A 12656-nucleotide genomic window follows, 5' to 3' on the forward strand; every position below is an offset into this window, starting at 1 on the left:
ACTATTTTACCATCTTTGTCACCAAGTCGTTTAAAGCAGTAGGATACGTGAGAACTCAAAAAAAAGATTTTACAAAAAATGGCTGCCTCTGGGAGCCTTTAGGGCGGCGAGCATAACAACCAGCTGAACGGAGGCCTGCCTTTCCAGATGGCGTGAGAAAGCCAACCTGGGTTTGTCCTAATGGCACCACGGTCTGATGAGTACACATCCAGTAATAGAATGTGTGTATGTGGGCTTGTGAGCTCACAGGGCTCACATAAAAACCCTCCACAGGGATAGGTTCCAGCAGATTGGGCTGCCGTCAGGGAGAGCAGCACCACCACATCCTACAATTTAGTACTGAGCCTCCATTTCCTCTCGGGGTTTGCAGTGATGTTTGTTTTACTAAATATTGTTTACTTTTGTGGGTTTGTGTGTGGCAGCAGATGTGTATTTACTCGTTTTTTGTTTTTTTTCATAGATCTTGGAGAAAAAGCTGGATGCCCAGCAGTTATATGAATTAAATCCCTGTTGACTTCCCAGCCATTAAAAATTGATTATCCACACAGTGGCTAAGTGACAAAGTTTGTGTCAGGACTTTTTTTTTTTTTTTATTTCAAGCAATGTTTGCAGTGACGCCTCTCAATGTCTCTGCTATAAATAGTATGAACGTCAAGGCCAAAACTCCTACATAATTTACTACTTACAGTGCTGTAAATATAATTTCTCTCAGCAACTTTAGCTCTAACAAGAATTGATGAGAAAGCTAAACTACACATTTGGCTTTATCATTTATTTACTAAAACACATCTATAAAAAAAAACATCATTTTAAATAATCTATGGCACTCTGATGCGAATGAACTTTTTGTAACATCTTTAATTATTGATGAAATATCCCAAAAAGGACACTTCAGAATATTTGAAGTAAGGTTTTGTTAAAAGGCTATAAGCAGTCAGTGTCTTACCACCTCAAGATAAATCTCTAAACATCTTCCACCTTCCATTTCCATATTAGCATATAAGGGAAAATAACTGCATTTTCAAAATGAAAACACACATACATATTATTTATTTAGGTCAAAACTCCATACAACGAGACAGTACTGCTTCTTTTTAGTTTTTGTGGCGATGTACCATGTTGTCTTTAATCTGAGGAGCCCAGATGGTGTCTCAGAGAGTTGTAGCCAAATTAAAACTATTTTAACTTAGGTACAAAACACAGGGTGACATGCTTGGTGGAGCGCTGTATTATGCATGTCGCTTAGCTCCGCCAAACGTACACAAGAATCAGTTTTGAAGCAGTGAGCAGTGTGCAATCCTTCCTATGTGAAAGCAGACTTTAGCCTATAGTCAGATAATTTGGATTTGGAGGTTTGAGCAAACGACTAGATTTACAGGGGTCAAAGCCGAGCAGACGTCCACCACCTTAATACAGGTCTAATCTCAAAAATGTCATAGCAGTTAATATGTAAGCATTTTTGTGGACTTTAAAACCTTTGTTTTGGTATATAACAAGACAATGTGGAGGCGATGCACCACAGATTTTTGTCATGTGTGAAACACAGACTGGGACTATTGAAGACAGTCCCAGTCTTAAATAGACTGGGACTGTCTATTGAAGACAGTTTTATATGCTGGTATAAAACTGACCAGCATAAAAAGCAAAGTGAATTTTCTTCCTGTCATGCTTCCTATTGGGTTATTCTGACAAAAAAATATGCTCAATTAATAATATGTAATTCTCACAGGAACTCCACCTTCCACCTCCATATTCAGCATATGGGAACTCTTGGACTACCTGATAGTTTCTGCCCTCAAGACCAATTGATTTAAATGTATATTTTTTAAAAATGGCAGGAATGTTACTTATTTTAAGGAACATCTTATGAATTTAATGAGCCTGACTTTGAAAAGTTTGAACTTTTCTTTTAAACCTGTAAAAGAACATACAGAGTTTCTTGTATGAGCCACGGCACACAGAAAGACAAAACCATCTTATTCCTCATACATTTTTTAAGATGTGTCCTGTGATTGTGTCCTGAAATAACTCTCATTGTGGGTTTTTTTTTAAGAAACCACAATGGGAAACTAATGTTTCCCAGCACTGCAATGGGGGGAAAAAAAATTAAGAAATGCAACAATGGTGATGTAAACACAGAAACACCCAGAGGCAGAACTGCACTCTGCTCTGTTTGGTAAGTTACATTATCCTCTCCATCCACCTCCTGATGTTTCTGTTTATTGGTCTGCAGACTCTCATCCACATCGGAAACCTTCTTTTGCAAATGCAGCACAGAAAGAATCTTTTAAAAACGTCTTATCGAGCCACAGCAGACCTTTACTGTGATGTCTGTTTTCTCTTTCATGCGCTGCAATGCTCCATAAAGGCTATTTTATTTTCCATATCACGAATGCATCTGCTATTAACAAATAGCAGAGCACACAGAGAAGAATGTGAATCTAATCTCTTGCAATCGGGCTTCCACAAATGCAACAAAACGTTGAACCGCTGTTATGATAAATGTCGCACAAAGTGCAGCTCTGTGCAGTTTCAGTGTCATCAAAACCAAAACCTAACACTCATGAGAGAATACAGAGTGCTCTGTTATGTTGACGAGGTGTCTGAGCATTTTGGCCTTCTTGTTAAATACTGGAAAGTGAAACCAGTGGCTTACTGAGGTATGTTGAGTCCAAAGCCAAAGTTTTCTGTGTCGCCTGGCTCTCTTATTTAGCTCATTCACAGAAAACCAAAAACTTCTCTAGACGGTTATTTCATTCACATTTTGGATGATAAGGGAATATAACAAACATAGAAAGCTGTTGAACTGTTTTAATGCCTGATTGAAAGCGAAGTGCCCTGTTCCCACGTGGAAATGATGGGTTGTATGCATGGATTCAACTGAACTTGAACAGCAAGTGAAGATGTTTTCATCACATCAGCAATAAAAGAAAAACATAAATATCTGATCAAGCTTGGCCTTGATCAGCCGCCAACTCCTCTTTGCACTGCTTGTGCCTCAGCTAATTAACACAAATTAAAAACTGCGTTTTTTTATCAGAGCATTTTTAACACGTAAAACAGTTTTCAAATCTTTTTGACTTAAATCGAAACAACTTCAGTGCAAAAGTATTCATACATGTTGAACTTTTCTGTCTTTTGTGATGTTAGAAGCACGAAGGTCAGACTATTTTATTCTGGATTTTATGCAATAAACAATCACAGAGTTGTGCAATATTGGGAAGTTTAAGAAAAAATATACATGTTTTGTTTTTTTTCACGAATGAAACTTGATATCATTGAAAAAGCAAGTACAACCAGTAGAAAACAGAAGTAACATAACTGCTACAGTTCACTTTTGTGTAAATTAACCTTGCTATAACTGTTTTGTGAAAGTCTCAGAGGATTGTCAGAAAACATTCCTGAACAAACCTTTACCACAAAGACAAAGGAACACATCACACAGGTCAGGAGACAAAAAAGCTGTGGAAAAGTTCAAAGGAGGACTAGCTTGTAAAGTGATGTGACAGCATTGGACATTTCATTGAATTTCCATTATCCAAGATGGAAACGCTATGGCATTGTTGCAAAACACTCAAAATACTTTCAGAGATGGTGGCAGTATCATGATGTGGTATTGTTTTTCTTCAGCATGGAAAGGAAGCTGTTCGGAGTAAATGGGAGGTTAAATAAAGGGCAATCCTGGGAATAATCATCTACAAAAGAGCTGAAATTGTTTAGGAAATGTATCTTTTAACAGGACGAGGACCCGAAGCATTCCTAAACATTCAGGCATAGCTACGACTGAATGGCTTAAATCAAAGCATAGTCATGTCGGAAATGATTTGAGAATCTTAAGCTATATTTAAGAAAATATGTTCACAGACATTCTTTATGTAATCTGACCGAACTAGAGCTATCTTCAATGAATGGTCAAATGTTTCCATCTCCAGATATGCAAAGCTTATAAAAAGTATACATATGAATTCAGAGACTGGGGATTTACAGTGTATTTAGGGAGGTAAATACTGCCATTAACAATATTTGTCAGATTTTCTATTTGGAAAACAGTTTGGAAAACCACATCATTCTCCTTGACTTTTTTATTTTAAGAATGACCTAAAAAGGCAATAAAATGTCTTAAAGTTAAGTTTAAGTTCAAGGGCCATGAATAATGTTGCAAGAAACTCTATCCAACATTGCGGATGTTTGGCAGAGATAATAGGACATTTTTATGGTGTCTGAAGGTGTCGCATTTGAAGTGTAGGAGTTCTCATGTTAGACATAAACATCATAGAGCTGAGGGGGCACTGAGTTGGAAAATAATTGCATTTCAGTATTTCTCCACTGGTTTGGCTCATTCACTGCTTCACTCGTCACAATTGCATTGAGTGTCTTCAAATAGTGACTCACTATAGTAACTAAAATAAACATTTTATTCTTGCTTCACAACCCTGACGTTTATGTATGTAAACTGGACACCGACAGCAGAGAAAAAAAAGCTGTTTTATCTGTGATGGAGCTGCTCACACTGTCCAGAATCTAAACAGTCAGGAATCAGTGGCATTAAAAGGGTGAATATGTTTCAAATAAACAAAACTGTTTTGGAGGCCTTTCGTTAATAGTGGTTGATTACTTGACAAAAAGATGTCTCTCTAAATGTTTGAATTGTGGTTTATTACAGCAATAAACCATTGCTAAACCAAGGCTAAATCATTAAGTGTTAGTTCCGAGAAAAGTTGGTGCTCCACATAAAAAAATGATTTCAGACTCAAATTCAATGAATTAATTAATAAATAAACAAAATTATTCTATTTTTAACAGTTAAATTACTCATTTGTATCAGAATGTGTTTTAGCTTTTTTTGCTAACATGCACATTTTCTTTCAAGAACCTGTGCTTAGTTAAAATAAGATCGTTTAAAATCTGTTGAGTAGAAAACTGTAGTCCATTTTCTTTTGAAAATAAATGTTGTCAGAATGTCTCCAAAAAGTCTAAAAACATTAAAAACAACTATTCATTTTAAATTACAAGTAAATATTAAGCCATCAATAAATGTATCATCTAATGTTATCAAAGCCATTTCCTTTGGTTGGGGTTTCAACTTTTGTTGAGTGAGACAAATCACTGCTTTGTTTAATTTTCAAAAATTCTCATTCCAATTATATTTTGCTTTTCATAAGTGTCAACTTTAAATGATCAAACCCATAAAGACTTTCTTAGCTACTTTGGCATGAGAGGAAGTAATTCTATTTTTAATATTTTAAGAACATTTTCTGATTTAAAAATATAATTTATATAATTGAACCACCATAATTGCCTGATTTCATGCAATCAGCCGTGGAGGAGGATGTTGGCCCATCAGCTACAGCTATTTTGGCAAAGGTCAGAAGGCCAATTAAAAGTTATTTATACATGCTGCAGCAAAGTGTGCTGTACCCTTTTCTGTTTATTCACTTTTCCCACTTATTTGTTTAGCAAAATCTCGCCTTGCACCCCATGCTTAATGCAACTTTCTTCTTCAGCCTGATCAGCAAATATGAAAAAAAGCAGGCCCTTTGGGTATGAAGTAGGTCAAACTGTTAGTGGTTAATTTGTGCTTGGCTTAGATGGGCTTGAAAAACTTACTCAAGCACTTATTTTTTCTGTTCACATAACTCCCTCTCTCTGGATAATAGATGATGCTGTCCAAAAGCCCTAATCTTGTAACTCTGCTACTTTCAAAACTTTTTTTTTTTTCTGTTCAGGGTTGGGGTGTAATTTCATGCTGTTGGGTAATTTGAAGAGCAACTATTTGTACTCTGCTTTCATAAAAACACTTTGTGTGCTGCACCATTAACTCTAGATGGTGCAATCTTGAAAATAAAATGATGTGTCAGACACGCATGGCTGACAGCGTTGTCGCTGCCAGCACGCGTGCACTGTTGATGTTGTTTCCAGCCTATCATGCTGTGTCTGCAGCACATGTCACTCACTTGTCATGGAATTTCAGACTCCATATCCAATCACCTCGCATTCGAGCATGCTGCAGTCATATTGCCCTCACCGACAGCTTCTTCAAGTTTAAGGGAAAACGAAAATGCACAATTGGACTCCTTAACAGCCACTCACCAAAGATTCATCCTGCTGACCTCTCTGGCCTGCTAACTGAAGATACAATGGCTCATTATAGGACTTTGCAATCTATCACTGTGGCAGCTGATGTGTGTGTATGCGTGTGTGTGCATGTGTGAAGACAAAATATGTTGTGTGTTGTTTGAGTCACATTTTTAATTGATTCGATTTTCTGCTGCAGCAGGAAGCAATTTAAGTGTCAACCACAGTCATGACTGTCACATTAGTTTTTCTTTCCTCTGAAACTCATTCTAGATGAAATATAAATAAGATAAAGCTCTGTAAGTAACAAATATTCACCAGGAACATTCACCCAGACTCTGAGGTGAGATGAAGACAAACAAAACTGTCTCAGCCAGAGACGAGCCTGCAATAATTTGAAGTTTCACAGGAACGCGTTTAATCTGGTATTCACATAATAACCATCACTGGATACATTCACGTTTTATAAGATTATTTGATGGTGCTGTCTGTGTTGGAAAATGTCTGACTGTACAGATCCATGACTATTTTTAGACCATGTCCAACAGCTGTGGTGCAATGGATAAGCCTCAGACATGTTAGATTAGTGACTATAGCAACTGTTTGACTACTGAATTATATTTATGTATCACTATCACTCTAACTAAATAAAACATTATTTTATCAGTCTAAAATCTATTAAAAAAAATAATCTGAAGGGTAAAGTCTCAGTACGCCTCATCTTATGAAAGAAATTAGATGAATATACTATGAAAATATATTTAATCTCCGGATCACAATATGGATGTTATTAAAAATGTAATAATTGCATCGTCTCTAGAGACTAAAATAATAATGAAAATACTCAGTAATATAATAATTAACAAGGAATTAAGAAATAAACATGAAATCTGACTATTTAAAGGGAATTCTCAAAGGAAATAGAGATTGAATGCTGAGACTTTTAGCTGATAAACGGTATTATGTGAAATTGACATTTTTAAGCTTTATATCCTGTTAATGTGTTGCTTTGATTTTTCCATGCATGTTTGAGGAATCCTTTAATCTCCCATAGGAGCCATTCTAGGCTACCTAAACACTTGGTCACACAAAGCACCGCCTATTTACCTAAAGCTGTAGTTTTCCAGCCGAGCTTCCACGCAGAAGAGCACATCTAACCCACACAGCTCCACCAGACTAGCGACAGCAGCAATAGAATAGGACGGTGTCGGATACTGGACGTCCACTTCCGCCCTCAAACCATTTTAATTGGACAATCCTCTCCAAAATGGTCGCTTTAACTTAAAGCTCAATCTGTGTGTCAGCAGGTCAGCCCATAGTTGTCTCTCCTGTTTTCTCCTTTTTCACAAACACATAAACCGTGGTGAGATAAAGCTTTTTCAACAAAGAAAAAAACTATAAGGCAAGAATGTTACATTTTCACAAACACAATGATTTGCCTTTCACGTGAAGTGTTTCAGCATGACCTCATGAAGCTCTGTGATCCATAAAAGATTAAATGTACTCTTTAGTTTATCATCTGCATGGAAGTCTGAAGATCACTGGCGAGATTCATAAAGTGTTTCGTTCAGATAATTATGTACGTTTACATTTATCCCTTTAGGGTGACGTTTACCGTCTGTCCAGGGACTGCAAGTGAAAAATAGCTGGGTGAATGGCTTTAAAGCTGAAGAAATGGAAAGAAAGAAAGATCGAAAGAATTATGTGTCACCACTCGGGGATGGGCTGTAATCTGGTATGTGACCAGAACAGGATGGTGACAAGCCATTTTGTCCCAAACAATGAGAGAATGTTTCCAAAAACAAGCCAAGAACCACATAAAACAACATTGTCCAACTCAATCCGGCTCTCGTACAGTACAACACACCAGTGTAGGTTTTGTCCTGGTATGTCATCGCCTCGCCCTAAAACCCCCTCTTTCCAAGGGAATTCAGATCAGAGGCAGTGGGAAGGAAAAATGAACTCCATCAGGAAGCTGGATACAATTTCTCTGACACACACACAACCTTGGTTGAGTAAGAATATCTCTGCATCCTGCTGACATGTGATCTTTTGGATCTATTTGGGACAGCTTGTCTCACTGAACTCTAAACAAGTCCTTTTAAGCTGCATCATTCATCAATTTCAACTCTGTTTTAAAGCCACAGATGAAACCTCACAAGCTCGATAGCTGGCAGACATTTAACAATATGTCACACAGGCATCTTGAGACAGCCCACACTTTAGGTTTCCACTAATCCAATGCTTCAGGCGGTGACAACATGAAATGCTTAAGGTGTCGAGCAAAGCTGATCGCATACTATTGTTACCATGACAGCACTTAATCAACATCCATTGCGGGTGAGCTTTGCAGAATTGTCATTATCGTTTCTGGTGAGTGTGCATCCACCTCAACAGGAAAAGGCACTTTTTACCCCCCCCCAGCAAAATCGGTCTTTGTTTGTGATGAAGGTTCAGTACCAGCAAAGCACTTTCTCCTGATGGAGAGGTTCAGCAGATAAATGATGAAAGGGATTTTTTTTTTTAAATGCTGCTATGGTTCTTTGAACTATTTTTACTGCCTTATTTTCCATGATTGCTGGAAGGCCCAATGCTTCTAAGACAATCTTGCGGAGTCTTTAGAAAAATGTGTGGTCTGTGTAAATGTGCATGTCAGTGTGGTACGATCTCAAAACTGATGGCTGACACAGAAACTCCAAAGTAGTGCAGAGTAAGGCTGAATTGTGAAGGAAACTTAATGCATACTTTTCAAATTATTTCCAACAAAATATGAAATGTGTGGTGCACGTTTTTTTTTTTTAAATCGCAGAGTATGTTTCCAGGCGCACATTACCATTTCATAAAGTAATTGTGCCACCTTCAGTTTTTCTTTTAAAATATATGTAAGAAAGAAGAAATTTGACTTTGTAATTTATTGCCGTGAAGGTGGGCCTCTGTATCTTTAAGAAACTCCTGCTTTCTCCGACAACTCAGCCTACAGCACGTCACCACATCATCCTTAGAACTTCAGTACACTATCCTGCTTTAACTCTTATGAGGCCGATCAGCTTCCTTTTCCCTGAAAGAACATCATTCCCAAAGCATGATGCTGCCAATAGAAGGCTTTATTGTGGCAAGGTTTTGTTGGGGGTGTTTTTCTTCTGCACAAAATGTCTTGCACATAGGTCAAGAATTTCAATTGTGACCTGCATACCTCTCTCCATATTTTTGCTATGTCCCCTAAACGGCTTATGGAAAAATGGGACTCTAAATTGTTTTTTTTATTGGTTTGTTTTCTAATGTTTTTTTGCCACTCAGATTTGAATAGGTCATGTTTAATAGATGTTCTGTCAACAAATTACTCTACTTGTGCTATAAATATGCAGCTCCTCCAAAGTCACAATGGGCTTCTTAGAATATCTCACTAACAATCATGGCCATCTTTTAGTAGGTCTGACACTGTGCCTTACTCTTTCCACTTTCAGATGATTGATTGAATATGGGGTATAGTTTCATAATCTAGCTGTTCTAACCTTTTCAGTGACCTGATCCCTGACCAGTGTGCTGTATTTCTTACCCTTCATGAAGTTGTTTCTTCACTAATGGTTTCTAAAAAACCTCTGAGGCCCAATTTCAATTTCGTGTCACAATCTTTCAGATTTGGACCCTTTCCTTCCACTTTTCAGAACATTAAAAAATGTTTTCCAATGTCCTCTGTTAAGACCCCTTCCTGAAAATGTTTTTTTCCCCCAATTTGCATGTTCTACTTTTATGTTCTACTTGTGCTGGGATGATTTTGTTTTTTTTTCTCCCCTCTGAATCGTAGCTGTCTGTGCTCTGAGCCATTTGCAATCAAGGTCTAAATTTGAAAAGGAGAAGAAATATCATCCTTCGAGCTTCAGCACAAGCAGTTCAAATGGCTTAACCACAAGAACTCCCATCAATTATCAGTGACATGCACCGGACTCGCAGGTTTAACACTTGAAGAGACACGCCCCAGGAGAAGACTTGAGGATTTTCTTTAATGAATGAGGCCTGTAACATTGATACCAGCTGACCCGGGTCATCCGATTAAGCTGTTCAGCTCAGGTCAGTGTTTCCAATTTTCATTAATATAATATATGCTGCTTAACGGCTTCGGGGGCTGTGTTTAATTTGTAGTAGCTGCAAGAAACTCATTACCCCAGTTAGATGTCCACCAATGTCAATACCGAAGAGCTGTCAGACGATTTCACCAGTTGAATGAGCCTAATCTGTTCTTGTTCACATTCTGAAATAAAATAATGCCTCGTAACAAAATCTTAAAAATAGAAACAGCCATCTAAGAAACGGATGATTGTGTTTGTCAATGTAAATGCAAATCTGCTGGTGGGAAAGCGAAGAGAAACTCAGGTGTTCTTCCAGTCTTCACACCATCCAGCACCAAATCGGATTAAATTGGCTTCATCTGTAATGCAGCCATCTGTCATCCTGGCAGGTGCAGAGCAGGACATGTGAATGAGCACTCAGGCCTAATCTTTGACTGTTTTGCAAAAGATGTTATGCATAAAGAGTTAATAGCACCTTTAATATCTCACATGTGATTAAAAAAAAAAAATCGTCTCATGGCCCTGAAAACATCCCACAAGCTGCTTTGCTTATAGCACTGTAACAATGTTACGGAAACATGTGGTCTGTGTGAAAACAGGAGACAAAAAATGGCTCTAATTTTTGCCACTTCATGAAAATAAAGTGGATGCAATTTTCTTGATTTCATGTTTTTTTTCTTTGTCAGAGTGTTAGTACGAATTCAACCCAAGTTCAAATTATTTTCTTGATTCAAGAGATTATTTCTATGCTGTGAAAGCATTTTTAAGTTCCATTTTCTTCAAGTATTTTCATCGTGCTGAATTTATCCCAGCTTCCATAATTTTCCCCCATTTCTGCCCAAACCTTGTTTTCAGTTCAAAAACATGACTTCATATTTTCTCTGAGGTGTTTTCTTTTCGTCAGTAAGGTTATTTGCCATAAATGTCACTTGGGATACAGAGTGACAAAATAATGACAACCTTTTTTGAGGCAGAACAATTTTCCCAAAATTGAATGAGCAGTATATGTGAGGAATGAACAATATGTTTGCTTGCCTCCCAATTGGTCTCTGTCAGTGCTATTCTAACATCTGTACAAGAATGTTCTTAAATGTGGGGATTGGAAACCTCACAAACAGAAGCCAGAAAATAAATTAAGATTTTAACGCAAAAGATTTGTTTGCTCACTTGGGTTTTATTCTGAACCTCCTGATGGACGGATGCAGTCAGAGGCCATAGGGATCATATTAGGTTGCTGTAAAACAAAAGTAAAACAATCTTTCTGACTAATGCTTTTAGCTGAAACATACTGTAACTGTAAGAAATCTATCTGGCTTTTACCTGCACGTTTGGAAAACATTAGTTAATTAAAGTGTCACTGAACTGGCTGGATTGTGTGGCAGAAAAATCCATCCGTTCCATTACCGTAGAAACTGTATCTATTTGCATGTCAAATGTCAAAGTGAAAATTAGGCTCCAATTTGACAAATACATGTCTCAATTATTACTGTTATGTGAGACTTTTGACTTTTGATTTTGTTAGTTGACTTACTGGTTCATCTTTCCTAGAGGATTGAAAGGGGAAAGAAATATTGCACATCTATTTTTATGATATTACTATGAGTTTTTAATACGTATCATAATAAAGAATCTTAAATATTGTGAATATTATTGTAAATATTGTAAAACTATTTCAGATAAATAAAAAAGTTTAAAAAAGAGCATTAAATTATACTGTTTCGCATCAGTAGTTTGTGATTGCAGATCTGGTGATCTGCGATTGATTACTTTGGCCTAGCAAGTTAAAAACTACAGACCAATACAGTAAAGGGATGCATAAGTTTAACTAAGTTTAAAATGTATTTTCTTTAATGTTACTTTTCTGGTTATGTTTGTGTATACTACTTAGAGAGTTCAACCTTAGATTTTAAATTTTGAGAGTTTATTTACCGATCGTGTCTCGATTGGTTTTGTCTGAATCGATGTAGTGAAACGCGTTGCTTCTGCTCCTCCATAATAACTCTGGAAGCAAAAGGAGTAACATGTCCGCCTGTTTTCATTATTCTCCTGTACAGGTAAAATCCTGCCTTATAAGGTTTATAGCTGTATTTAGGTTTGTTACATTTGTCTAATGAGCAGGAAGTGTTTGTGGTGTCTGCGATAACTTGAGTTTTCTTAAGAGCTATACTCACATTAGCTTTCTAGCTAGCTGCGCCCTCTGCTACATTTCTTATTACTGTGTGGATATAACCACAATGTTTGTGTGCAATGTTCAGCACTCAGTATGTGACATTGTAATGTTTAAACTGTTCTTGAAATATAATTACAACACTGGAAGCAACAGGAGTAATGTGTCCGTGTCTGTGTTCATTATTCCCTTTTACAGGGGGTGAAACACCTGCGGTATACTGTCTCCAGTAGTCAGAGCAGAGGAGACCCAAACTTCTGTGTCCACATAGCAACTAAATCACACATTTGTAAAGCTGGTTAACACTGAGATGAATGCTTGCTGCGCCTACACTTTCTTTTTCAACA

Source organism: Xiphophorus couchianus, chromosome 23, assembly GCF_001444195.1.
Source record: "Xiphophorus couchianus chromosome 23, X_couchianus-1.0, whole genome shotgun sequence".
Taxonomy (NCBI): domain Eukaryota; kingdom Metazoa; phylum Chordata; class Actinopteri; order Cyprinodontiformes; family Poeciliidae; genus Xiphophorus; species Xiphophorus couchianus.